Source organism: Strigops habroptila, chromosome 3, assembly GCF_004027225.2.
Source record: "Strigops habroptila isolate Jane chromosome 3, bStrHab1.2.pri, whole genome shotgun sequence".
In the NCBI taxonomy this organism is placed as follows: domain Eukaryota; kingdom Metazoa; phylum Chordata; class Aves; order Psittaciformes; family Psittacidae; genus Strigops; species Strigops habroptila.
Genome location: NC_044279.2, coordinates 74,129,077 through 74,156,294, shown reverse-complemented (window position 1 = coordinate 74,156,294; position 27,218 = coordinate 74,129,077). Strand labels below are relative to the sequence as shown.

Genomic DNA, 27,218 nt, shown 5'->3' with positions numbered 1-27,218 from the left:
GTAGGACTCCTGGATCCGGAATCTGGCAGGCAAGCGCAATCCATAAGAGAAAGTCAAATTGCCTTCTCTTGCTAAATGCAGTATGACAGAATTGGTGATAAATAAGAAGGCTCTGTTTTGCAAATTATCAAATGCAAAGCAAAGTACTGTGGGCATCTCCTGCAGTGGTTTACATCCCACTTCACTGACTATGTTGATTATCATTTTACGAGCACAGACAAGTCCTTCACTTGTCCACAAATATTTTTCCCAGAATAATTCTGCTTCTCACGCCAAGATATAGCTGAGCTCCTAGTCGCTCTTCTGCATAATAGTCTCTTTTAGTAGCTTTGTACTATTTAGTTTTGCTATTGCAAAATTTGCTATTTGCAGCTATTCAAGCAACAGGACTTTCTAGAGAACGCTATTTTTCCCAAGGTTAAAATAAAAACCATACCTGCATTAGGAAAAGTGACAGATTTCCCCAGAAATCCTGGATGGACAGAATGTGCCAAGCAAGTGTTGCTGTGTTATAATCAAATATCAAGTTAAGTACAGAAGACCTTACATAGCTCATCCAATTATTTTCCCACCTTGCTATCCAGAATCATGTAGTTTCCCAGAACCAGTTTCTATCCTGAAACACAATTTTCCAAACGGAAAATCATCCAGACACAAGGTAAAAATTTAGATTTTGCCCATTTGTCCAACTTTTCCAAAAAGGGAATAATAAACTTCCTGACCTGGCAATTTTCTTCTGCAAGATAACAGATAACATGTAAGAAATAAACGTGCAAAGACCAACACCTAATGATGCATTTGTTTTCTACCACAACTACAAAAGTTCCTTTGGGCTGGGATGGTTTTAGGTGATGAAAAAACCTCCTAACTTGCATTTCCACAGCTTTTACATACAAGTTCAGAGTAGATTCCTTTGTGGGGTCACAAACTGTAAAGGATTGAAATACAGAAAACTAAACACATTCCTGAGAGTAATGGCTATTAGTTCTTGGTCACCCCATGAGCTGGTCTAACTTGTCACACCTCCAGATTCCCCAAATTTTTGAGCAATTCCAATTGCTCAGTCAGACACCTATAACAGGCAAATACTAACACAAGCGCACTCAGTATTCAGTTTCAGTACATTTGAAAGTAAGCAGTTCCTGCCAACAGAAACTTTCAAAGATTTTTTTTAAGTAAAAGCAAGCTGCTCTGAGCATAGCCTGCAAGATCCAGCAGTCCTAACAGTTTTGTCAGTGGCAGTTAGTTACAGGTATGCCAAGAATCACAGAATTCAATGTCCATTTAGGCACCTGCCTTTTCTAGATGTATCAGCCAGGAAGAACAGAACATTGGGGCTACAATTCAGGGCTAGGATGAAAAGTTTTAATCAAAGGAATAAGACACATGTTCATGACTAACGTTGAGGAAAACAGACTGATCCCTTTAACATTCCTGAAGTTTTTGTTGAGTTCTTCATACGCTCACCTGGGATCTTTACTCCTTCCCTACAGAAAGTGTTCTACCTCCTGACCTGCAAAATGAGGTGCATTGTTACTGGCTTGCTAACTTACATTTCCTTCTGGGATTACTGGTAATTCACCCAACTTCATACACAGAATGGCTGACAACAGGTCTGTCATGTGGCCTAGCCTCTTTTCCTAGAAATTCTTATTACTATCTGCAAGGGCACTTGCAGATAGTAATAAGATGGAAGTTAACTCATGCAATACTAGATGGGATGTAGTTACTTCAGGTTTTGCAGCAGTAAAATGTATTTTTTTTTTCTTTCTTGCCCTTTTCTATCACTTCTTTTTAGGATAATCAGATTTATAAATCAGATATACATAAAGCATATTCAATAAATCTAGAGCATGGTCCTGAAGCAGGGTAGTGGTAGTGGCAGATGACTGATAGGTAAACAGGTGAAAATGCCCAAGACAAATCACTGGAATCATGGATTTACTGACAATCTCAAAATGTTTGTCATTTTCTTTAACATTAAAAGTTCAAGCACTTGGGTTAACAGACAACCTCAGTTTTTAAAAGTATCTATATGGTATGGCTCTGACCATAACATGAAAATGTAACCCATATGTCCCATAAGGGCTCTGAACTACAAGAAAAATAAAATGCAGCCTGCTTTAAAAATAATATACCAGAGTATACCACATGATTCTGTGATTCTATGCTGATGTTGTTTTTACTTTGCATATGTAGTTCAATTTCCACTCAAATGGCAAATAACCTAGGTACCCCACCTCAGAAAAGAGCAATGCAAACCACGCAGAAACCCAAAGATATAGGTCCTTCCACCCTTATTGGTACAGCAAAGAGAAACAATCTGCTGTGCAGTGGTTATCACAGCAATACTGGCTGCAACCTTAAAATCGGTTTAAGCTGACCTAAAACCAAACCAAGAACTGCAGTATTGCCTTCCTTCTTGCTTCAAGTTTCCTATTTCTGCAAAACTCCTGTGAACGGAAGCAAAGCTGTCTTTTAGGAGTTTAGCACAGTTCACTTCAAAAGAAAGTGACACGACAGAGATGGATGTCCCAGCCTGATTGACAAAGTTGCATCCAAAGTTGCTGCCACCAACTGCCAGCAAACTGCTGCCTAAATTAGTCACCAACTGAGGAAGCTGAGCCTCAGTCAGCTGGGTTTGAAGGCAAATAGGTCAAAACTCCTTGTCATACTTACCCATCATATACTAGAATACTATGACAAACTTCAAAAATAGTAAAGTCCAGATTTTCAAAAACACTATTCATAAATCAGCTTTAAAGGCTCAAACACAAGTGATTATTTCTCTTACCACTTTTGTTCTTTTGGTTTTTTTGGCAAAGTTATTTTTCTCCCTAGAACCTGTAATAAAAACTTACATTAACTCAGCTCAATTTTATACACTTCTTCATTCATGCTTTACCAAAATGCTTATATCAAACACAGAACAATAAATGTCTACCTGTCCCTATGAGTGATATCACTCTAGATTTCATATTTGTTAAATACGCCAGCAGAAGGGGCATAAATTTTGTGTGGATGTTACAGCAAGCTTTATTTTCTGTGATTCAATAATAACATTTACAACAACTGAGCTGTAGTACTGAGCTGTAGTAAAGAAAAACACATACATACACACACTATATATATACATTATATATATATACACACACTATATATATACACACACACACAAGCATACACAAACATTCACCTGCACATACTATATGGTATTGAAAGAATATTCTGCTTCAGTTTAACAATTAGATTGTAGACCTACAGAGACTATTTTACAGCCTTTCAAAACTTTTTAAAAACTGGAAAATATTTCTCATTCTGCTTCTGCTTTCAAAATAGGTTCCATGACATTCCATGTCACACATTTCATTCCATTAGAATTATGCTGCTTGAATTTAGCCATTTTATAAGATACAAATATTATTTATTAACATTTATGTAATTTAATTTCTATGTAATATTTTACTGTGAACAGCATTTACATGCTATGCAGCACCTATGACTAGTCAAGCCTTTACTGTTGAGAACAATGAGATTCACAAAAGAGCATCCCATTCCAGCATCATTTTTTATTTACCTCCTTAAAACATCGCAAACTCACAACAAGCCATGTTAGTGGAGAAATTTCCTTAAAACAATTTGAATATGCCAGTCATCAATTCACCATGTTCTTTACCTATTCTACACTTGCATTTTACTGATGCAGAATACTGCATAAAGAACAGTTCAGCAGGAGTTCACATACCCTAGCAAAATCTAACAGTTTGTTACCTCTAAACTAGTCGAATGTGGGAAAAATTTATGAGAGCTGCACCAAAGGCTAAAGAACAAAAGAGATTTGCAGATCATATACTTCTCTCAAAAATAATTTATAGATGCCAGAAGGAGGGACAGTGATTTGCTGACTTACAAGTGCCTTCTATTTGCTCTTCTCTGTCCTTCTCCCATTTTCATTTGCTGCTCACGCTAGTCACTTTTTCACCTCTTCTTTCCCCCTCCCATTACACCCATCTTTTTCTTTATATGATCTCTCCAGCCATTCTAGGATTACATCCATTAGTCCACTAGAAACACATAAATATAATAAGGAAAAAGTATAAATCCATTAATATCACATTTACAGTGATTTTCTGGATTTGTCTGCATTTCACAACATTTATTCTTCACATTTCTTACTAAAGAGATTATTGTTTAACAGTTCTCCTGGACTTTCTAGAAACAAACCAAATATAAAATTTCCCACATTTCCTATGTTACAGTAGGTCCTCTAGCAATTCAGAGTACACTAAATTGTTGGTATCCTAAAGAAAGACCCACAAGCCCTTGAAACCAAAAGCTAGATACCTACAGCTTTGACCCTGGCAACACATTTTCAAATGCTTAACTTCATCATCAAGAGTAGTCCACTCTCTACAAAATTGCTTGCTTTACCGAAGTGAATGCATGGTTTATGTGTTTGCAGAACTACAGGTTAAGTGAAGAGGAACTGCATTCTCAGTATTTTGTTATCTCAGTGTTGCAGCTCTTGCAATTACTACAAGTTGCCTGATATTTGTTTTTCTTCCAACTCACAAGAGTTTTAAGAGCTTGAAGAATTGAACCATAACAGCTCAAAACCCCAGATGTAAATAAGAAGAATCTATTTAAAAATTCTATGTTTTTTTAGCAACCTTCTGATTTTAAAACTGACATAAGAGTATGCTGCAAGGATTGATCTCATTTCTCAGTTTGCACATGGATTCTGATAGCAGCTGGGGAGCTTCCATGAAGTGTAGTATTTAATATTTTCCCTCAGCCCCCATTAACCCTTTAAATAAACATTACAAAAGCTTGAATAGAATTTCCTAGCACAATGGGAAGTTGTGTTTCTCTTTTTCAATTAAAAAAAAAAAAGGGAAAAAAGATACACTGCTGGAACAGGAGCAAAAGCAAGCGTGGTTTAAGGTAGTATTTGTTCAAACTCTACCTCTTCCAATTAAAAAATTGAAAACATTCATTACCCTGTATTACACTGTTTTACACTTCTGTAATCAACTGATATGGACAAAATACTGAACTCGACTTGCTATTTCCCCCTAAATCCAATACTGTCTAGCTTCTTTATGCTCCTACAGTTCATTGGGCACATGGAAACAACAGCTGCTCTTGAAACCACATGAAATTCAAACAGCTCTTTTCGACTTCAAGATGTTGAATCCTCCATAGAAGAAACAAAAATACTGAGATCTCATTGTTAATTACCACACTTGTCAAATTATGTATTCAATAACAAAATATGAAACATCACACACAGTTAATCAAGACCTTTTTGTCCAGTGTTCTATGACCAGCCAAGTCTAGAAACATTCAACAAAAAAGCATGAACACACTCGAGACAAACTTTTCCAAGGCCGCCTACTAGTCTTGAATCTGGGAAGAGAACTCAGTTTAAACTTAATCAGAGCTATTCAGAAATGTAGCTTTATGTAGGGTTTTAGTTGTTTACTAAGGCTGCAATTGCTGACACTCCAACAAAATTTTAAATATTGACAAGGAACTACTCAAAACAGATTTATGAAGACAGCTGATGAGATATTAGCGATGAATGACAATTTCAGAGCCTACTTTTTGCCCATTCTGCGTTCGCAATCCCAAGAAGAGTGGCACCATTTCAAGTTCTTAGAGATCAAAGGATGAAATACAAATGCACATCACATTTTAATGGAGAAACAAGAATGGACAAAGAAAAGTGATTTCTTCTGTAGGGACTTCTTTCCCATATCAGTTTTAGCTTTAAGACAAGGTCCCCTGGAACAGGACGCAACCAAAAGCCATAGGCCTTCCTACCACTATAGCTACCTTTGGTATTCCAAGATTTAAACTCTGGACAATTTTTTTTCCATGGTAGAAAGAAAATAAAAAGCCATACTATGAATCTTTAACCGAGTATTGCTATGGCAACAAATATAATTCAGAACTTTTAAATGGAAAATATACAGACAAGTTAGTACATGACTTTAAAACACTCAGAAACATGTAATCAATCAGAAGGGATTACTGGTGAAAAGAGACAAAATGAATTTCAAATATAACATTTAAAGGTGTTAATCACTCTTGTTTGATCTAAGTAGGACAATGATGATTATAGAAATGCTTGCCTGACCAGGTGAAAGAACAAGCATGGCTTTGGGCACTGCAATATAGAAATTTCTACAATGATCAAGCAAGGAATCCAAACAGAAGAGCTGTAAAATGGCACTTCCTTCTCTGGTAAACACTTCCATATAGTTTACAATTATACTTTGGTACAACTTTCAGCAGCACCAAAACTCCTATTTAACTTTCTTAACTGACAGATTGAGATTAAAAACAATGGTGGTTTCCTATGAAAAACAATGGTATGTGACTCAAGAGAAATGAGTTCTATCTATAAATTTGGGTGAAGACCAACACAATTTAGTCACATCATAATTGTTTCATTTTCCAACTAAATAATAATATCACACTAGCTCTCCCCTAATTCTTGGTCCAACTTTTCTTTTTATTAGGTTATGAACTTTTGTCCTGGTTTAAGCAAGAGCTGTTTTTATGATTATGGTTGTAGAGGGACAGTGCACAGATTTTGTTTGGGATTTCTGACTGTTACGAACAGCAGGTTTCAAACTGTGAATCACTGTTAAAAGACTGGTGGTAAATTAAAGTCTTGACTATGGCCCTAATGATCCAAAGGAGTCTGTGGCTGCAATAATCTAAATACTATTTGGAAGTAGAATTGAGAGGAAAAGGTGACAGCACATATAAAGATAATTGGTTTTGATTACTAAGCTTCATCTGTGTTACAGACAGCACAGTGATCACCTGCCCGCAAACTGCTCATAACAGGGGGAGCTGAGAAGCAAATCTGTGCTATTACCACTTTTTTTTCTGTTCTCCTCCTCCTTCCCTTTCTATTTTCAGAAGAGCTGAGTCTAAAAATAAGGTGAATGGCACATAGCACAGCACTAATTAAATGGGATTCTGTTTAGAAAGCCTCTGCCTCAACAAAAAGGTTCAGGGAAATTCCAATTACAGTTTCCACAAGTTGACCTCATAGACCTGAAATGACCCTGGTTTTATACTATAAGTTGTATGTATTACTATATATATTACTGTTTCTGATTTAACTATGTAATTATTTTCAGAAGACACAAAAGTTCATCTATTCTGTTATTCTTTCAACACTAATTTTAACCTTCCAAAGGAAATTCCAAGTACTTGAATAAAGCCAGATATCAACATCTACATGTGATTAAATGAACTCTATGTCCCTTCTCCAACTTAGTAAGGCAATTCCAATACTACTATGGGTATGAGCAGGATGAAGGGAATACAGTCCTTTGAAGAACGCAAAGTAGAGAGACTCTGAGTTAGCAATATATAGAGTACAACTTTATCAATGCATCCAATTGGCTTGCTATACCACCCTCTACTAATCTAGCCTAGAATTCACACCAAGAAATAGTCCAAAGAACAATATCAAACCACCGTAATCAGCATGTACTTTCTTGAACTACTGAAATAATTACATTATTTCAATATAACCAAGATGAAAATTAAAACATGGGCAATGCTTTAACTGCAGCAAGTCTGTAACTCATTCTGCCCCAGATTTGCAGCATTGAGCACTTGCTCAGTTGCATTTATCTGACAACACTGCTTGTTATGGTGGTCATCCATAAAGATTTCCCTTTCACAACTAGTACAGCAAGCACTGGCTGAAACAGCACCACTTTTAAATGGCGTAAATAATAGCTGTAAAGAACTTGCAGAGAAGAAAATTTTCCAGACTCCAGAAATCTGCTTTTAAAATAAAATAAGTCATTGCTGTTATAACAGATGCTGAGAAATGGATTTTTTAAAAGCCCGTTTACATAGGACACACGCAAATACTTTTTTTTTTTTTTTTTTACTTCCTCTGCAGCTGCAGCTAAGAAACTATTCCCAGATCTTTGCTGAGATAGTTGGTGATTATCACGTGCAAATAAAAGAAACAAACATAAACACCCTGTATGCCACATTAAGTTCTATTCCCGATAAAACCTTTGGGGGACAGAAACACAGTCAAATGAATGAGGAAAAGACAATCTGAACTGATAAAAGTGGGAAAAGTTATTTTACACTATTGAAAAGAGCATCACAAATGAAGCCCAGTAAAAACAGCACCAATTACATGTTACTGCCACTGTTCATGATTCTATTGTCAATTCTACATGATAAACATTCGTCACTGTACAGTTATGGTTTTGAGCATCTCAGCACTTTTATTTAAGAAAACATAGTATAAATGGGTCCACATTTTGTAATTTTATGCAAGTTTGAATCTAGATTTCTATTTTGACCTCACTGTATGAAGAGAAAGAAAATTCTCTATTTTTTTTAGATAAAAACAAAACCAACCACCAGTTTAATAATGCACAACTGCAAAGAAGCCCTGATGAAGCAGTATTATGTTCAGCACTTGAAGAGAATAACATAAACATAAATTTAAAAATAACAACAACAAAAGAAAGTGCCAAACTTCTTTTCCCTTGTCAAAAGCATAACCTTTCAAGGGTTAATCTAACAAACTTCAATGTCTGATATGCAAATAATGAATATTGGGGATTTTTTCAAAACTGGCGTTTTTAGATGATATTTATCAATAAGACAATTTCTTCAAATTCTTCTTCCCACTCACATGTAGATACTGTCCTTGATATCACCATAAAAATCTAGTTTAGAATTACTGCAGAAGAAAAGGCCCATAATGAAAAAAAAAAAAATACAAAAAGGCATAACTTACCAAAAACCTCAAATACAGCATTTTCAAAAAGGAGTCTGTGCTGTTCTTCCCCCCTACTTCCATATGGGAGGCCTTCAGTCCCAGAGCAATCAGATATTGTGTGGGCTGCAAATCATACTTCTGTAAATATATCAAACATGATTTTGTTTCTCTTTGTGCTTCAGAGAATCTCTCATGCTCATGTTATTTTTAAAGCATGTGCCTGCACTTATATAAAGTACATTAAAGAAGATAGTTATCTGATAGGTACATTTACTTTGGAGTCATTTTTACTTCGCATTTTCCATCTAGCCTTTCACCACCCATTTTTATCCTGGTAAATTGATGAGGAAAGCTCAGTGAGCATGGGAGCAAATTTGGTATTCTCAGCTGAGCACCACATTAAAGACAAAATTGACAGCTGCAAGAAGATAAAGGGTAACTCATTTTCACTTGGTTAACTTCCATGTAGAAGAGCTGGTACAGAGTACAGAAGAAACACTAACTTTTCTCAATTCTTGTCAGACAGGCATTCAAAAATCAGTGCTAGCAGTAAACAGATAAGAGTCAGTAATACTGCTTTGTCTATATCTGAGGACATTCAGGAAAATTAATCCATGTTAACTATACATGTAGAATCCAAGTAGATTAGCTATATTACATCTAGAGGCTGTGTAAACATCTGTGCTCAGAATCAAGAGAGCTCTATTTCGTTTGTTGTAATTCAATTGGGAAGAGAAAGTATCCACACAAAAAGATCTAATCAAGTTAAACTAATTTCTTTGACATGTTAATAATACAGCTCAGTTTTCCAGTGTCTCCATGTATGTAATCCTTGACTTCACATACGAATTTTTCATAGAAGCCTTGCCTCAAAGGAATACTTTTTTTGTTAAATTCATGTGCTAGAGTTCTAATTTACAGCCCCCAGAATAAAACCCAGTAAGTCATCAAGCATTCTCACTCATTGCTTTGAAACTATAACAAATTGCAGTCTGCTATATGAAGCCTCTCAGGTGAGTATCTAATTGTGAGGGGGAGAGAGATATTTGATGCTTATAAGTTAAGTACTTAACCTTCACTGCTCACTGCTTTAGGACATGGAACTGGTGCTCATGGAATGGGAGTAAAAGTCATATCCAGCCACAGTGCTTAGCTAATGAACACCAGCAAGATTTGAGCCTTCAGAAACAACAAAAAATGCACCAAAAAAATCTCCATGTGGGTTGCAACGGTGTTTAACTGTCCTGCGAACAGACACAACAAGCTCGTAGCAAAGCGACTGACATGCATAGGGTACATGCACCTTCAGGTTTTAGTGGCCAAGTATACAAGAACCAGAAGCCCTGGGATAGTCAGTGCCATCACTGCTAAAACCCACAGACCACACTCTTAGTTCCTACACTAGCTACATTAAATCCAGTTTTTGTTTATTTGCAGAAGCTGTGATCACACCTCCTAACTGCAGCTTGTATCTGCCACGGCTTTGCAGAACTTCACTCATGCAATTACTTATATAGGTTTCAGATTCTTTAAGGCTCTACCTAGCGATTTTCATATGCAGCCAGAAGAGCCAAATTACGTTCTCCCGTGCTGGCTTGGATGCAAAAGACTGGAAAAACATGTACATTCTTAAATTTTATCTATTTACATATGTATGTATCCTTGCAAGCATATGCCCATAATTAAAGGCATGGCATCACAGCGGCACCTTCAGTTGCATCTTGTTTTCTGCCAGAGAGATTTCAAGACTCACAACATGGAGTCTACTTGACAAAAGAACCCTGTATTTCTCTCAGATGTAATTATGGCTTCAAGACTCATATATATGCCAATTATTGGAGAGAAGAGCAAAGAAGCAGGTTTAATCAAATCTGCCTCCCAACAACTTTGCTTTTTCTGCCTCTATGTTAATACAAAGGACAAGGAAATTCTTTCAACTATACTTTATTTCCAACTCCCAGAATGACAGTTACCAATGTGATTGTTAGATATCCTCTTTCACAATTTTAAAGAATTTCTATTTTAGTGATTTATCCTGGGTTTTAATTAGATTTGTTAGGTTAAAAAAAAAAAAAGGGAAGAAAAAAAAATCTCATCCATGAAACACTGCACTTTTAAGCTTGGACAGGGAGAATTTTCAAACACAGGGACATAAATCAGGAATTCAGTTTCCACTGAAAGTCCCACTGGGAATTATCCTCATGTCTGAGGCCTGTATCTTTACATAATTTCAGTGAAGATTTTAAAGAAAGAACCTAGAACAACATTAGTCTGAGCATTAACCTAGTTCTAACTTAGTTGTCATTACTGCTATAGCATTTCCCTTGAAGAGAGAAGCTAGGGGTTCAGGCCCTCGCTATCCAGTGCTGTCTGGTCATGGCTTAGGCAAACACATCTCCTCACTTTAAACATAATCTTTTACATGAGGGCAGGCCTTCACACATGGCAAAGAACCACAGGCTTCCAGAACCAATCAACAAATATCTTTGTTGTATAAGGAGACATGCTTGAACCTAAGCAATGCATGTACATTTTTCCAAAAGAATCCTTCACACATAAACCTGGTTTTACAGCTTCTGTTAGGAGATAACTGTTGTAACTTTTGAACATTACACAAAATGTAGGCTGAAAACTCTTCCAAAACCTAAACAATTGTAGTAACATTCTCCTATCAACTTTTACTAAAAATGTGGCATTTACATAAATCCCCAAAAGGGCTCACATTCTTAAGGGTGTATCTCTCAGTTCCTGTGCACAACAGTTATCCTTCTTCAAAAATTCGCCTGTGACTGGGAAAAGACACTTAAAATTATCTGGCCTCTCCCCACTGAACTGAGTGCAGACCTTCAGGATATTATCAGAATAAGAACAAATTCCTCCACCCTCCCCAGTTGCTCCCAGCCCTTCTATGATGAAGGCATCCTTTTAGGGGAGAGAAGTGAAAATGTCATGAAGCAGCCTGGATTTATTGACAAAGAATTAAAAGTAGCATTCCTTTGGAATAAACCACTATCAAAAGTAAAATCTGGATCATGTTTCCATGCTGATACTGCCTTTACAAATAGGACAGTAAACTCAAGTGAACTGTCCATTAATTAAACTAAAATACGACTTATCTAAAACCTCCTGTTTACAATAGGATAAGGAATAGTAGCAGAGCAGAGTGGGCAAAAACACAACATATGACCAATTATGAAGGCCCAGGAGTAGTCCAAGGTACAGAACAACCATTTTCTTAGGCACCTTTCCAAATCCTGAGTCAAGTAGAATTACTGACTAGATTTTTCTCCTCTAGAAATCAATGAATTAGGCCAAAATGAGGCAATCTACTTGCTGACTAATATGCCTAGTCATACGACTAAATAATAAAACTCATTAAGATGTAAGAGAGCTGTCGCAGGTCAGAAGAACAAATGTCTTTCTAGTTTTGGCACCTATGGTATATGGCAAATGATACACTAATATAATTCCTAATCATTTCTGGCTGTACAGGACAGAGTTAAGTTTTATCACTGAAAATACTGTGATGACCTCCTGCAGCAAGGAATAAACACAAAATCTTTACGTTAATGCAAAAGAATTGCAATACATTACTGTCTGATCATCTGCAGACAATAATATTTGATAGGTACATATGATAAGAAATTTTGGATTGTAAAACAATTCCTTGGTGATATATACCACCTGTATAAATAATTTCCCTTGGAAGCAGTTGTGGTAAACAGCTTCTACTGCTCACGCACACTGCAGCTACGTACATATGCATAGGACGAAGCACAGATAAGGTTGCCAGCTTCAAAGAAGAGAGGGCAGAAATGGAAGCTTACTCACAAGTCATACATACTGGAGGTGTGAGGTAGGAGGGAAGAATAACAGCTCATCCTGAAAACAAGGATCACCGCACATTCCAAAAATTAATTTGACACTGAATATAAAAATAATTTTATATATATATACATATGCATAAAAATATATATAAAGAAAAGATCCAGAAACCTGTCTTTGATCTGAATAAAAAGGTTACATCATATACTGCTAATACAGGCAAGACAGAAAAGCAGACCAAACTTTTCCACATAAAGGGATCAGAAGAAATAGTTTCAGTGACTGAAAAAAAATGTTCATTATACTGTCAGTGTAATGAATATCTATCTAGTAACAGCTATAACCCTGCCAGCTCCCAGTCACGAGAACCGACCTTAGCAAAATCTCCAGTCTGAACTAAACACATTTGTTTTAAAACTTTTAGTACTAGGAAACATTCTAGAAAGTTGGATTATAATATCATTTTTTTAAAACAATTGTGAATTATAGATTTGACAGGCTCTGCCAGTAACAAATATACTCTCCCACTCACCAACTGTGGATAAGAAATTTTGCAAGGCAAATGGACACAAGATTTATTGCCTTCTGCAAATCTTAAACTTTCATTTACATACAGATCTACATACATCATAAAGCTGCAAAGATACTCTAAGCCCTGCTGTAAGACTGTCACCACCTGAAGCTAGAAAGGAGCCTGAGAAAACAGAAAGAGGTGCAAGGGAATTTTTTGCTTATTGAAGCAGCCTAGCTTTGCCTTTTCAAATCAAATACAGGTCTAAACTTTCGCAAAGCTCCAGCTCCCTTTTTTTTCTCCTGAATTAGAGTACATAACAGAATGGCCACCAGCACTTGATGAAGTTTCCACTTCCTAAGGGAACTCGACTTGGCTGGCTGAAGGACAGAACTTCAGAACACACATCAGACTTAAAAGGGATGAAAGAACCTACCCCACAGTACTCTGTCAAAGGTGTTACAGAAATATCTCCCACTGCATCAATATTTCATGTCTCCTGGCCCCAGAGAGAGGGGAGGTTGCACAGCATCCCCAACAGTGGAAAATACACTTTTTTTTTTCCTGTTCTAACAACCTGAATGCTACTTTAAGAATCCATTATAAAATCAGGAAGCTTCCCACAACTGTTTCCTTAGTTTTCCAGCCTTTGCCACTGCCATGAATCATACAGCACCAGTTAAATCGTCCCTTTAGATGTCACATACTGCTGCAAGATTAGCAATTATTTCTGTTCCTGTTCTTTTATTATAAAGCTTCACAGAGTGCTATGTACACAGGCAATGCTTTTCGCTTCAGCTTAGCTGACCAGATACTGAATCTATTAAAACTACTTTACTGATAAACATCACTTCAGTGGCACAGATGACAAGCCAAGTTCCTTATTTTTCCTTTCAGGCTTCTGTGGAAGCACTTTCTTTACTATGCATCCTATACTAGCAACTTTGCTTTGTCTGTTAATTGAAATACTAAAACATCTCTCTTGCTTTCCTCTGAAGCACAAGCAAGTTTTAGTGCTCAGAAAAGAGGCAGCAGAGCTGAGAAATCCAAGTACACTGCGAAACAGACATCAGGCCACCTTCCTCACACACACTTTAGAACATCATAGGTAACTTTCACTTTCCAACACCAACAAAATTTCACTTTCTTAGAGAGCTGCCAGGTGCCCTGTAGCCGGCAGTACTACCCCTTCCCTTAATACTAGTTATCTTCTTCAACCTGTTGTACTGCAGGTTGCGGAAGTCTTTAATCTTAAAGACTCTTTACATACTGCCAGCAAACACTACTGAATGTAATTCCCCCAAACATGTTTTCTAAAGGTATTTAACACACTGCAATGAAAAAAGATGTTATGAGAGTTCGATATCTCCTGTCACCGTTCTCTGTTTCATTTCCCACAATGGGTCTCGCACTCCCCTCCCCTGTTAATCAATATTGGCAGAGAAAGGCAGCCATGGTTCCAGCTGCCTGCAACTTAATAAAAGGCATTAGGCAAAAGCATGACTTTCCATTGCTGCAAACAGAATAATTCATCACAGAAATAGAACACTCAAGAAAGCACTGCTTGAAAGGGGAGAAAATTAAGGAAGGGAAGAGAAAGAGGCCCATAAAATACAACTGAGGGAAAGTAAAACATTTTTTAAGACGTGTTTTAAAAGTTTACAGGGATTTTGCTGTAAAATGTTTCTCATGTCTAATGCAGTCTTGACTTAGCGGTTAATTAGCAAAAAAGGCTGTTCTTCTGACTGGCTTAATGTAAACTGTACCATGAGCAAGACACAGGACTAGTTGACTTCCTGAGGTACCTTCCAACCCCAATTATTTAACAAATCGGTGATAAACACTAGGGGAGTCATAAGATTTGCTACAGGACATCCAGAGACCTGGGAGCACACGACAATCAACATTTCTACAGTGATTTCAAAATGGCTTTGCAGAAGTAAGACTAGGCAGTCTTGGCTTTGAGGAGTCTCAACAGGTTGACATAAAGATACATATAGCTTAGTAGATGAAGTTATATCTATCTAGACATGATGCTTAGGAACAACAAATAGGCCTGCAGACAACCACTTACTCTAAAAATACTTTTTGTCCTCTACTTCTGTTCTATACTTAAAACTGTTTAAGAAGACACTATATTCACTAAAGATCTGATGAAAAGAATCAAATTATAAGAACTTAGATCAACCCAGTGGTTAAGAAGGAATATACCAGAGGCACTGTAGCCCAGATTCAGGGGATTTTGAAATTCCACCAAAGGTAAAGACGCTCGATTGAACTTTCGAGACAATAAAGGGAACAGGGGTACATGTGCCGCTCAAGCCATGAAAACCAGCTCTCAGGAAAGACAGTGGAAATGCGGGTCATGGTCAGTATATTCAAATATGATACAAAACTGTGGTATGTCGTTTCTCCCCTTTTCAAGAGCAACATTTCTGTGTTTATATTCAGGAAGTCATTAAGGAACAACAGAATCAGCATTACTACTGGCTTGCTTGTCTAACTAAAATTATGAGGTTAACTTACTCATCTGTGGCAAACAAATTTATTAATCTAGGGCAAATTCATAAGATAGATTTTTTTATTATTATTTTTCTTAAAGTATCTTAAAAGTCCATGTCTTGTCCTTTCGTCCTTTCTGAAGGTGGATAATGAAACTCAGTCAGATTAACTTTCACATCATCAGTGTGGCAGTGTTTGGGTTTCAGGCAATAACAATTTTGTCATCCTCTAAAATAAGTTTATCACCATCACAATTTTTTTTTTTACAATTCTACAGGCTTTTGTACTTCTTATTTTAAGGAAAACAGCTTCTTTTACAGCACTTACATAGAGACTCATTTTAAAGCCTACATATTCTCTTGGCTTACTTCAAGGATAGATGAAGTTGGCAGCTGTCCATTGAGAAAGTTAGGAGCAGTAAAAAAAAAAGTTCACAACATAAGTGTTTATTATTCACTAAACACAATTATCACCCACCAGAAAATGGGCAAACTGGTAGGAATGATGACACTAATTCTTTAATAGTCTGCTGGAGATCTAAGAAGCATTTCTGCCTGCTCCAGGAAGTAAGCTAAAAGCTTTTGGTGCATTCTCTCATTATGAGAAAGACTGTCAATAGCTGCAAAGAACTCCTGTTAAGATTGCCTAGGAAAAAAGATGACGTGATTCCTACTGATTCTTACAAATAGGAAAAGCACAAATGCTGGCAACAGAACTCACTTTTTGGTATCATACACTTATATACTGGCATGGCTGATTGATAGAAACCCCTGGTATGCAAACCCCAAGAACTTGAGAAGTTGTAGATGTCTTGGGCCCACTTTTTTCCCCACTGAAAAGTTTTACAGTCTTGAGCTATTAGCAAAATCTTCAAAACCACCTCCACAGTACTGGGTATCATGCCAGACTTCCTGAAAAAAAGTCAAGCGAAATTTAACATGGAAAAATGAATTTTCAAAGTAGGACTTAAAATTATTTGCATTCATACTTTTGTACTGCATGAATACAGGGAGCAAGCGGACTCAACTTTTCCTCTCTAAAAGGGCTCCCACTGTCACCCATGCATCTTCCAGGACAACTCAAAATGCTATAACATATTTCATAGTGCTAACCAGCTCAGCTCTCAAGTTCAGCCCTGTAGATCAAGATGATCAGAAACTTTAGCCCTCCCTAAACAGCTACCTTGACTTCTATTTTACCACTTCCACTGTTCCTTCTCTTCTCATTCACACTATCACCACCATCATCAAAGAAAAAAAAAAGTTCAGTTTAGTTATGAAGAACTTTCATGGATCTCTGACAGAATAAAAAAAATGTGATGTAGGAATCACCAAGCTGGTTACTTGGCTCTTTCCCAGTGTTAATAATGTATTCTGCACACTGTTACAATTCATTTAAACAGCTCAGTATAATTAGCAGAAAGAAGAACTATCCTACTATGCTAGAGCCATGAAGAGGCTTGGGTCTGGAGTGATCAGTCAGGACCAGCTAGTATTCTGATTTTGTATTTAAACAGTGCTCTGTATTTAAGCAGTGCTTACAACACCACCAAAGAAGAGAAAATTTGATAAATACAGTACTTTTTTTTTTTGCAAAAGAGAGCGATAAAAGCTTCCTTAGCTAGTTATAGAGAGCACAAGTCGTGATTCTTAGGTTGTAAAGTATCACACAAACTTCAATGCAAGGTCCCGTTTCCACACATTTATACCTTTGCCAAAACCCCCAAATCTGAGGGGGTTTCTATGCTGTCTGCCTCCCTGCACACTGATTTTGTTCAGATTGTTACGCCATGCTTTCCAATTTACAATCTATCACAAGGAGGTCATTTGTGTAACTTCACTGCTACTGGCTGAGCTTTATACATCTCCAGTCATAAATCACTGAGCAACAAGCATTTTGTATGACCACGTTGCATCACGCAACATGCAATCTAACCAATGAGGTCAATCAACATGCCTATCTTTCAGGTGTCTCAGGATGTTTTAAGGAAAGACATGGAGCAGGGTCACAGCCACTCAAATGCCCAAAATGAAACATTTCAGCCTGTAATATAGAAAATTACATATCTGATTGAGAAGTACCATAGAAGTTGATTCTGAAGCATCAAAACATTCTTCGGAATAGTGCGTTCCATTAAAGTTTCAAGCTGTCAAGTCATATTGTGAGGTAAAATATCTGCTATCTCCTCCAGGAAATGTCTGCACAACAGGTTTAACTAACAGCTGCATAGGCAACCTTAATTCTGACATTTCTTAGAGTGCTTAGTTTTTAATTTTATGGTCTTGCACGTTTTCTGTGATGCATCTTTGAGCAACTTAACAGTTCAGCAGTTAAGATCCAGTACCCCTATTACTACTAGATTCCTAACTACCTATGTACGAAAGTGTTCCATAAACATGAGAATTTCACCATGCTAAACTTGACATAAACACTCCAGGGCGAAGGGGATTGTCATTTTTGCTCTCTGTTTTGTATAAATTTCAGTACATATTAATAACAAAATCAAAAAACAGAGAAAAATATCCCAAAAAATTTCAACACTGACTTTCCCCTTTCACTTAACTCATTTTTCCTCTCTCACAGCTTGGCATCAGTATGTCTTTTCAACAGCAGTTTCTACCACTGGCTCTCAATTCTGGCTCAGACTATCAGCCACTATCAGTGCTGGAATCTCAGAGCTCAATACCATGGACATACATTACCTCTCAAGCTCTGTGTGTGCTGTGTGGAAATCTCAAGACAACCAAAGTTGCTATACAAAGCTGAGGAAGACACATTTTTCTCCTGCAACATGCGGGTGTGTCACAGTCACATAACATGAAATGTGATGGAACAGAGACGCTGGAGCTGCATTTAGCCCGTGGCTCAATTGGTGGCCTCTCTCACAATGCTTAAAGGAAAGAACAATTACTATAGGTGTATTTTTCCACCATTTGTGTCTATATTTCTGAAGGAATAAACTAAGAAAACTGAAAAAGTCCATGCTGGAACTATTGGAAACTGTGAAGAGATTTAGCAAAAAAACTTAAGTTCTAGAGCAGTAGGTCTCACGTTCTGAAAGGGTTAAATTTTCTAAAGAACATACTAGTCAAACACACAAACACTCAAAAACCTTTTGTACAACCTCTAGCATGCTAGGAAACGTCAGCCTTTTTTCCCAGATGAGAACATGGCCGCATCACATTGATCCCTGCATCAATTCACTTCCAGGGAAAATTATCGTAATTAACTGTAATTAGGTCAAAAAATGGAAGCAATTTTTCCAAAATCTCTATTCCAGCTTGGCAGAACACAGCAGCCTTCCTGCCTGCAAGAGACTTGCCTACTGTCAGTTCAAAGCCAGGTGCAAGGGAACATCTCACAGTCCTCCAAACCCGCCTCTGGTGCTGCCTTCAAGGTCCTGGCAGGACTGCCAGTGGGGCAAACACTGTTCCACCAGCGATTCATCATCCTCGAGCTGTTCATGGTCTACCCAAAAAAAAAAAAAAAAAAAAAAAAAAAAAAAAAAAAAAAGGATTTCCTCCAGCCAATGGAAACTTCAACGAAAAAGACCTAATAACAACAGCCAGAAATGAAACACAGCCTCAGTTGTGGCAATCAGCTGTGCTAGGCATCCAAAGGAGATTGCACTGATTTTGCCTTTACTTCACACCATTAGAATCCACATCATTTATAACACTTCGCAAGATGCATGAAAAGGAGCTGTACATGTAAAACCACATACACAAGAGCCAAAAAAATCCCAACACGAACCCTTTTTCCAACCAACGAAGGGTCAAGGCACAAAAATTCCAGAAAGATTCTTACAGACTTCATTAAACACAAATACCACCCTCAAGAATGCTTACATGAGACAATTTACATGTGCCAGTACAAAAAGTCCAAAGATTAGATAAAAACGTTGAGTAACACACCAAATTTACAAAAGGAAGTAATTCAACACAGCATATTTTTATTTCCCATATTTTCTGGCTTGCATACTATGGGTGGTCAAGAGTTCACAAACAGTTGGATTGATTACAATGATCAAGATCGAGGAAACAAACAATAAGTAAATTTCTCTAAAAGGAAAGGAAATTAACGCTTTTAAAGAAATTTCTAATGAAATCAGCAAAAGCTTCCAAAGCAAATTTCAAGACAATAATAGTATCCACAGAAGTAGGTTGTTCATGTGTCTGAAATATAACAATTCAGTATTATCAGATGTAGAACTTGTTTTACAAACTAACAAGTTCTCCAGATTTTTCTTTCCCCAGATTTTTCACAGGCTGCCTTCTTGGAAATTATCACAACATCTTTTAACTAATAAACCAGTACAAAATGACCATTCTAATGATGGAAATTTTGAGAAATGGTAAGCCGTATCTTCTTTATATAGAAATTACTGTAAAATACAAGAACTCATGGTTCGTAAAGCATGGTATTGCTTTACGAAGTCTCAAAAAAAATTGGGTTTACTCACTAACATTCTCTCATAGATTTCGTTCATTTACATGTTCAAGCATAATACTCTCACAAGCACCAAGATACACGTGCCCAAGTAAACTGCACAGACATGACAAGAGATCATAGCTGTCAAGTCCATACCATGTCTCCACAGTTCCTAGGCATCATCAGCTATTATGAGGTAGTTCTCAGCCTAAATTCAATTTCCAAAAATCTTAGGCCAGTTGCTACTCTGGCAGTACCGTCTGGTTATTTTTGTTTCCTCACTTGAAATATACATCTGTTTTCCTTGTAACCTAACAGGAAGAGGAATGGTATACATGGTATGTCAAAGCCTTTTTCCACCTTTCTTGTGCTAGGATGGAGGGTCTTCTGCTGACAAGCTATCTGTGCATCGGCTTTATCAAAGCACAGGTCTTTTGGTCTTGAAAACCATATTCCTCAATTTTACTGTTGAGAATGTTGTCCTGGGAATGGTGCTCTTTCTTATCAATACAGGCCACACTTTTAATTGTTCTGCTTTGTTCAGCTGTTTCTTCGGGTGCTTACACACCTGTGCATTTCCACTCACACTGAATTCATAAAATCTTAGTATTTCTTTTATAAATCTCCACTTCTACACCAGTAGTGGCCAAGTGTTTCTAAGGGTGCTGTTATCTATCACATTCTGGTCATGCACTAATATTTATCAGTCTTGATAGATGGATCTGAGGTTTTAACCATCCTGAAATGGTCATAAAGACACTACAGCCCTGATTTTAAAATAATTTAATCTGAAGTGTAAGAAGTCAGTAACCACTTTGCTTTGTCTTCAGATTTCCACTGGGCGTAAATACATGTGCAAACTGTTGCTTCTCCTCTGCACCAGTCCCAGTGTTTTGAGTAAATTAGTACAGACAGCTTGTCCAAGAGGACAACACTTCAGTCATCCAAGCAGGATCAGCCTACTATTTGACAGCACCACGTATCAACTCTATGAAATTGATATTATCAATAGCCGAAAAATGCACAATTAACTAAACATATCCTTTCTTTTGTGTTTTACAAGAATCTTTTAGAAGTTCCAACTCAGGAACACGCTGAGTATTTACACACATAATGTCCAAACCAACTGTCACCCAGCAGACCACCTTCCTTTAAGTTATGGTGCTGATTAACTTGGGTCTAATATCCACTTGCAAGGGAACATATAGTAAAGAATTATCTCCCGCTTCTAATATCAACTTGAAATGGAAATAGAGTCCATGAGATGAAGGCAGTACTTTAGTTGTGAACCTTTACCAATACACCAGGGAGTAGAACTTTGAACTTGTGGCTAATTACTGTTTGGTATGCTGGTTCAGCATGTAAAAATCACTATTACTTCAGTATGCACAGCGACAGCTCCAATTAATAGATAGAAAAACAATTCTTGGCAGAGAAAGCAAAACATGACCAAACATGCTAATGCAGCAGTCTGTTCTTGAATTCACAAGTCTGGTGAATATTTTTAAGCCTGCATCAGGTTAAAAGAAGAAAAAGGAAAAAAAAAAAGAAAAAGGCAGTAATTTACAGCTACTGTGGCTCTGAACTTCTTTTAAGATGAAGCAACTAATCTTTCCTCTACCCCCTCATTTGTGTTCACAAATTTAATAGAGAAGGTGCAAAGTAATCCTTGTTCTGTAAGTTAGCATACCATCTCTCATGGCAGAAGTGATACATGGAATGGGTCTAGCACATAATATATTAAGATAAAAGATATGCCAAAAAGTATTTTTGGCTTGGTTTCAGGTGTTATTCCATTCCTAAAACAAACTTATTCCCTCATCCACCCTTTAATGTTTTAAACACAAAACAAAAACCAGTTCAATATTTTCCATTCACATGCAGATAGATCTAAATACAGATTTTTATAATATGAACAGTGCAACTGTTTAGATAAGAAGGAGATCAGTTTCAGGGGTAGGGGAAAATCTCCATTAGAGAGTATCACCCACTGCCATTCCTAGAAAACATTCACACATCTAGTTTAAAGATAACTTCCAAATACCACAAAAAAATCCATATATGCTTGGAAGATAGACAGGGAGATGACTTGCGTAATAGACCACTCCATGAAAAGCTCAAGGAGGAACTTGTGAGGTTTTTAATCTTCTATGTTTGAAGTTTTTAAGAGTGCTAAATGTAGTTAATGGCATCAGTGAAGAGAATTCCACAGAAATGTGCCTTAGTGCAGTTTTATCTACTACTAAATCTCTTGAGGGTAACAGATGAGTACTAATCTTCTGAGATTTATGTTGACTGAGATTCATGCTTCAGTACTGAATTTCAGGGACAACAGAAAGTTGATCACATACTCCACAGATGTCAGCTTGGGGTGGCTCTAGTCAGATGCCTACCCCAAAAACAGAACAACACTTCAGTCTGAGATGCTTTGTGATGTAGCCAATCTTGTAAGTCTTCCTTCTTTCTACTCTCCCCTCACTTATCTCATGCTCCTATAAAGATCATTCAGGTAAACATACAGATGAAGTGACCAATTATCGTAAAATTTCCTTGAAAACTCATTTGAAATTATAAAGGATCTTCTATTATAACCAAATAATAATAGGTTATAATCCAAAAAGGACCTGAATTGCAGCTCAATGCTGCCAATGCAGGAAAGTAACAGTAGACTGCAGTTATCATGGGAGCAGATTGTCCAAGTTCAGTTATTGATTTTTACTTTGTTCAGAAAAAATATCAGGTTACTGCTTGGCTTAGAGAAGAAATCGGTTAGCCTTACAGGGAAAAAGAATTTGCTTATTTCCAGAGACAGGACAGGTTAGTTTAAATTTTAATAGAGTGATTTTAAGAACTCTACTGAAACATAACTTGTTCTTTTCCTTCAATTACAAGTCATCTTGTGGGAAAATATTGTACTTTGACTGGTAATACTGAATCTTGGGCCAGCCAAAAAGCAACAAGGAGTTTTAGAAGGAAGGTAAAGAATAATTCTAAATAGCATATAGGTTTTTAATCTTGCTAGAGAAGTTAATTTGAAACTTTTAGCTTCTTTGAAAAACTGTGATTCTTTATACCACTCAAGATTTGCTGCTACTAACCTCAGTATAGGCATCTCGTCTTTTGAGCTCCCGTAATTTTTGCTCGATTCATGCTCTTTAAATATTTTCTCAAGGTCAGCTGGGCACTTGTGTACTATATTTTCTGAATGGTCTGTGCTTTCAATCCATACTTTTCAACTGGCTTCCTACAGAAATACCTGGGGAAGAAACCAGGACACATAACTGACAATGCAAGATAAAACAATCAGTGGGTCAAACTATGAAATGTGGTACCTTCATTATGACTTAAAAATCTTAAAAATTATGATGGAAAATCTCAGCACTAGATACAGCTTAATCATTATTTATGGATTTTTAATTCCTGGAGCCAGGAATAGTTGCTGGAATTCTACAGCCTGATTCCATCAGGTTAGATGATTAGATTAATTCCTCTGGCATTAGCAAACACCTCATTATGAAAAAGAGACAAATGAAAATACTAAGAGATGCAGAGTAAAATTTTTGCACCCTACTCTCTTGAAAAACAAAATAAAATACCAAGCATATCCATTATTATATCTCAATAGGATATCCATCTGGAAAGTCTTACCTTCCAGATGCTTTCCCCTACTATTTCATTGTCCTGCTAATCTCTGCAACTACCCCTAGGGGAAAAACAAAACACTACACAATTTACTGTCAGACTAACATTTTGAAGGAAAGACAATACAAAAACGAAATCTACTCTGGACAACAGTCAGCTTCAATATTACAATTGTAAAAGCAGAAAAACAGAAGTGGATCAATTTGCATACACTGAATGCAAAAAATGTATAAAAATAAATTCATAAAAGCAAAAAGCACCTTATATGGACGCAAGAGTAAAGAAGTGCATTTGTAAAAAACAAAAATCACAAATCAATGAGGAATCCTACCAACTTCTTCCACTCAAACAATCAACATTTAATCATATTAATGTGGTCAAACCTTCAACTATGGGGGTTTTTTGTTTGTTTCAGAGCAGTCACAAAATGTTCTCTCCAGGCTTCAGTAGGATAACAATCTTTCTTCTTACCAGGAGTTACCTGTACACTAAAGAATCTTGCAAGCCTGCCAGTGAAGCAACAGGGAGTCATTTTACTAAGTTATGGGGGGGTTTGGACAGATTTGTAAATGAAGTCCTTCAAACCTGAAAGACAGATCTCCTAGTCACATGAAATGCTTGCGCTTTTAATACCTCAGCTATCTATTTGGACCCCTTTTGGTCCCACTGGACCTGTGTGGCTAGAAACTCTACTGCCTGTTGTGATTGAAACTGACTGAATGAGGGGTTCTGGTGCAGAGACAATCTTCCCAAGGACTTACACAGTTCTCACAACAAACAGGTCTACCAAGTACCTGACCAGGGATGAGTTTTATTTCCATCAACTTCTTTTGTTTAGTTGGTTTTAAGTGTGATTGAATTTATACAGCACCTCTTTCAAACCTCAAGGCACATTATAACTCCACGAGCAACCAAAGAGTTGATTTAAAACAGAGTTGTAACATACTTCTGCTATATGAACGCAAAGGGACAGTCATCAAGGAACAAAGAAAAAAATAGCACTTGGTTTTACAGAGCCATAATTCTCTTACTGTTTTACTGTCTTCCATGCTCAAAAAACCCTTCAAAAGCCAGCAGCATGCAACTTGCAGAACATACTCATACTCTGTATGAAACTTTCTACATCCCAAGCATCCCCATCCCACTTCAGCTTTACAAACTTTTTCACTTATGAGCTGCTGAAACTATGAAAATCTGTACAGATATAGGCAAACCAAGTGGATACAGAAGAAACCAGTAAGAATTTATACTGGTTAACCCTATTAGGCCAGGAATATACTTCCTATAAACACATGTATAAACTAAGCACCCAACCGCCAACTTGGCTATAGCTGTCTTGAATATTATTCCAGAATTTCCCAGTACTGTCTGGCTCTCCTTTTTGCCAGTTCCTTACCAGACACAGATAGCTATAAGATCCAATTCAAATGAGAACAATCCTTCAACTGCATGATGCTAGCAATATAATTTAAAGCTTCATCTATGCTATAAATTATAGTGTTACTTATGAAAGATTTGGGGGTGCTTTCAGAGCACACTAATTCATTCTTTCCAGTCATAAAGTACCTAAAAAACTCCTTACACCAGTGGAGTAAGTAACAGGTAAAATCACTGCAGCAAGCTCACACACCAAAATAAAATGTAGTGGTTCAAACCCGTTTTATCCTCCCATGTTGGAAGCACCACGTACACACATTTCAGTAAGTGAAGTAATACATGTATCATGCATACTTGGAAAACTACCCTAAGTTACTCTGAATTTCTGTAGACCATCAGTATTTCCTTCACATATGGAAAATATTTCGGTCTTAATTCCTATCTGCAAATATACTACCTATGAAATTTTAAAAATAAAGACGTTTGAGTTGCCACAACATGATCATAATCTTAAAGTGTCCTAATTGAAAAAATTCCTCCTTTACACAGCATTCAGATAACTCAAAAGACAGAATATATATTCACGAAACCTTACAAAAAGAAAAAGCATCTTCTAACTTCTATGAAGAATATAGGCCAAAAGCCCCTGCTTTTTTTAGTTTTTTAGTTCTAAGTAACTGTTACAACTTTAGAGATGCTGCATTTCAACAGAGCTAGAGAAGACAGGTTCATTTGCTGTGGTAACTTTTACTACAGAAATATCTTTATTTGCTATAGCATCACCCTCTATGCACAAGTAGTTACCTACTAAGTCAGAACTATTTGCGTTTCTCACCACTGTTATTTCATCTCAGATCTCTGTTCATAAAATGTTTGTCAAAATGCACTCACACATAGCACCAGGCAAAGAGGAGATGAGAGGCAGATGCTTCTGCATGTTAGTGGGCGGGATGAGAAAGAAGCTGGGGAAGCAGCTTTGCATTCAATCCATTACAGCTATTTTCCTTTTAACCATCTAACAGCAACTCACAAATTCACCTGAAACGCATTAAATCCTCTGAACTTATGAAATGATGCATTATTGAAGCCACAGCAGGGAAGCTAACTCAGTTTACAGGACATAAAAGACTAGCTCTAGAGCAATTTTTTTCATTACCAGGTTATGGATAAAAACCAAAGGTAACGTTTTAATGTAGTGAGATGACGTGCAGTCACAGAAGAAGCAAGGTAAAAGCTGTGTTTCTTTCCAGAAGAAATTCCTTTCCAGAAAAATTCATCTCAGATAGATTTTCCACCTCAAAAACAGCAAAACCGATCAGCAATAGCTTAATCTCTTAGTTCCCTACTCCGGCATGTTACCTTTTTTCCATATGCTTTCTTCAGCTACTCAAGTGCCTGACTCTTAGAATAAGCTAGCTGTCTAAGATCTGAAACTTACTTCCATCCTTTATAGATTCTATCACTGCAATGTTTACTACTGTAAAACTGAGGCTGCAGTAAAGTTTGCAAGTTAAAGAAATAAATTCTGGTTTTCCATTTTTTTTTCTCTGCTTTAGATTTTTTATCTTAATATGGGCCTTTAGTGGTTGCAATGCTTGTCAAAATACACAGAGTTGCAAATTCTACTAACCTATATTCACATTTGCCAACTACACAATATATACAATGCAGGTACAGTAGGTGTGTATCTTACTAGTGTTCCAATACATGAAAAAAAAATGTAAGGCATTTCTATGTAGTATCACCATGAGACAGGACTAAGTGAGCAAAAAGTCCTTATCTAGCTCCATCTAAGCTATTGAAGGTGAAATCAGAGGTGAAACACATACAGCAAGAATAACTAAACCCACAAATGGTACAAAATTATTTGTTTTATTACAGGAATACAAGAGACTACAATCATACCGAACAGGCTATTATCAAATCTCCTTGTGACAAAGCTTTCAGTCAAAAAGGACAAATAATAAAAATGAGTGCATAAATCCCAAGTACATGTGGCTTAAGGCCATTATCCTAGAGGATTACAGAATGGTTTTTGCATCCTCCCTCTTTGCTTTTAGTACCTCCATGTTTGTTTTAATATTTTAGCTATTATTACCAGTGGTATCTGAAGACTAGAGCTCCCTGTAGCTACGAATGGCAAAGAGA

General features: G+C 36.9%; 1 protein-coding gene across 5 annotated transcripts in view; it reads right to left on the bottom strand.

The window, feature by feature from the left end:
- Positions 1-27,218, bottom strand: part of LARGE1 (LARGE xylosyl- and glucuronyltransferase 1) — a 277,729-nt gene that overhangs the window by 236,079 nt on the left and 14,432 nt on the right. For 4 of the 5 annotated variants that reach the window (XR_003990374.1, XR_003990375.1, XR_003990373.1 and 1 more), the window contains exon 3: positions 23,150-23,307. The exons of the other annotated variant lie outside the window; for it this stretch is intronic. The gene's annotated coding sequence lies outside the window, so the exon portion shown is untranslated. The remainder of the gene's footprint in view (positions 1-23,149; positions 23,308-27,218) is intronic. 5 annotated transcript variants of the gene reach the window in all.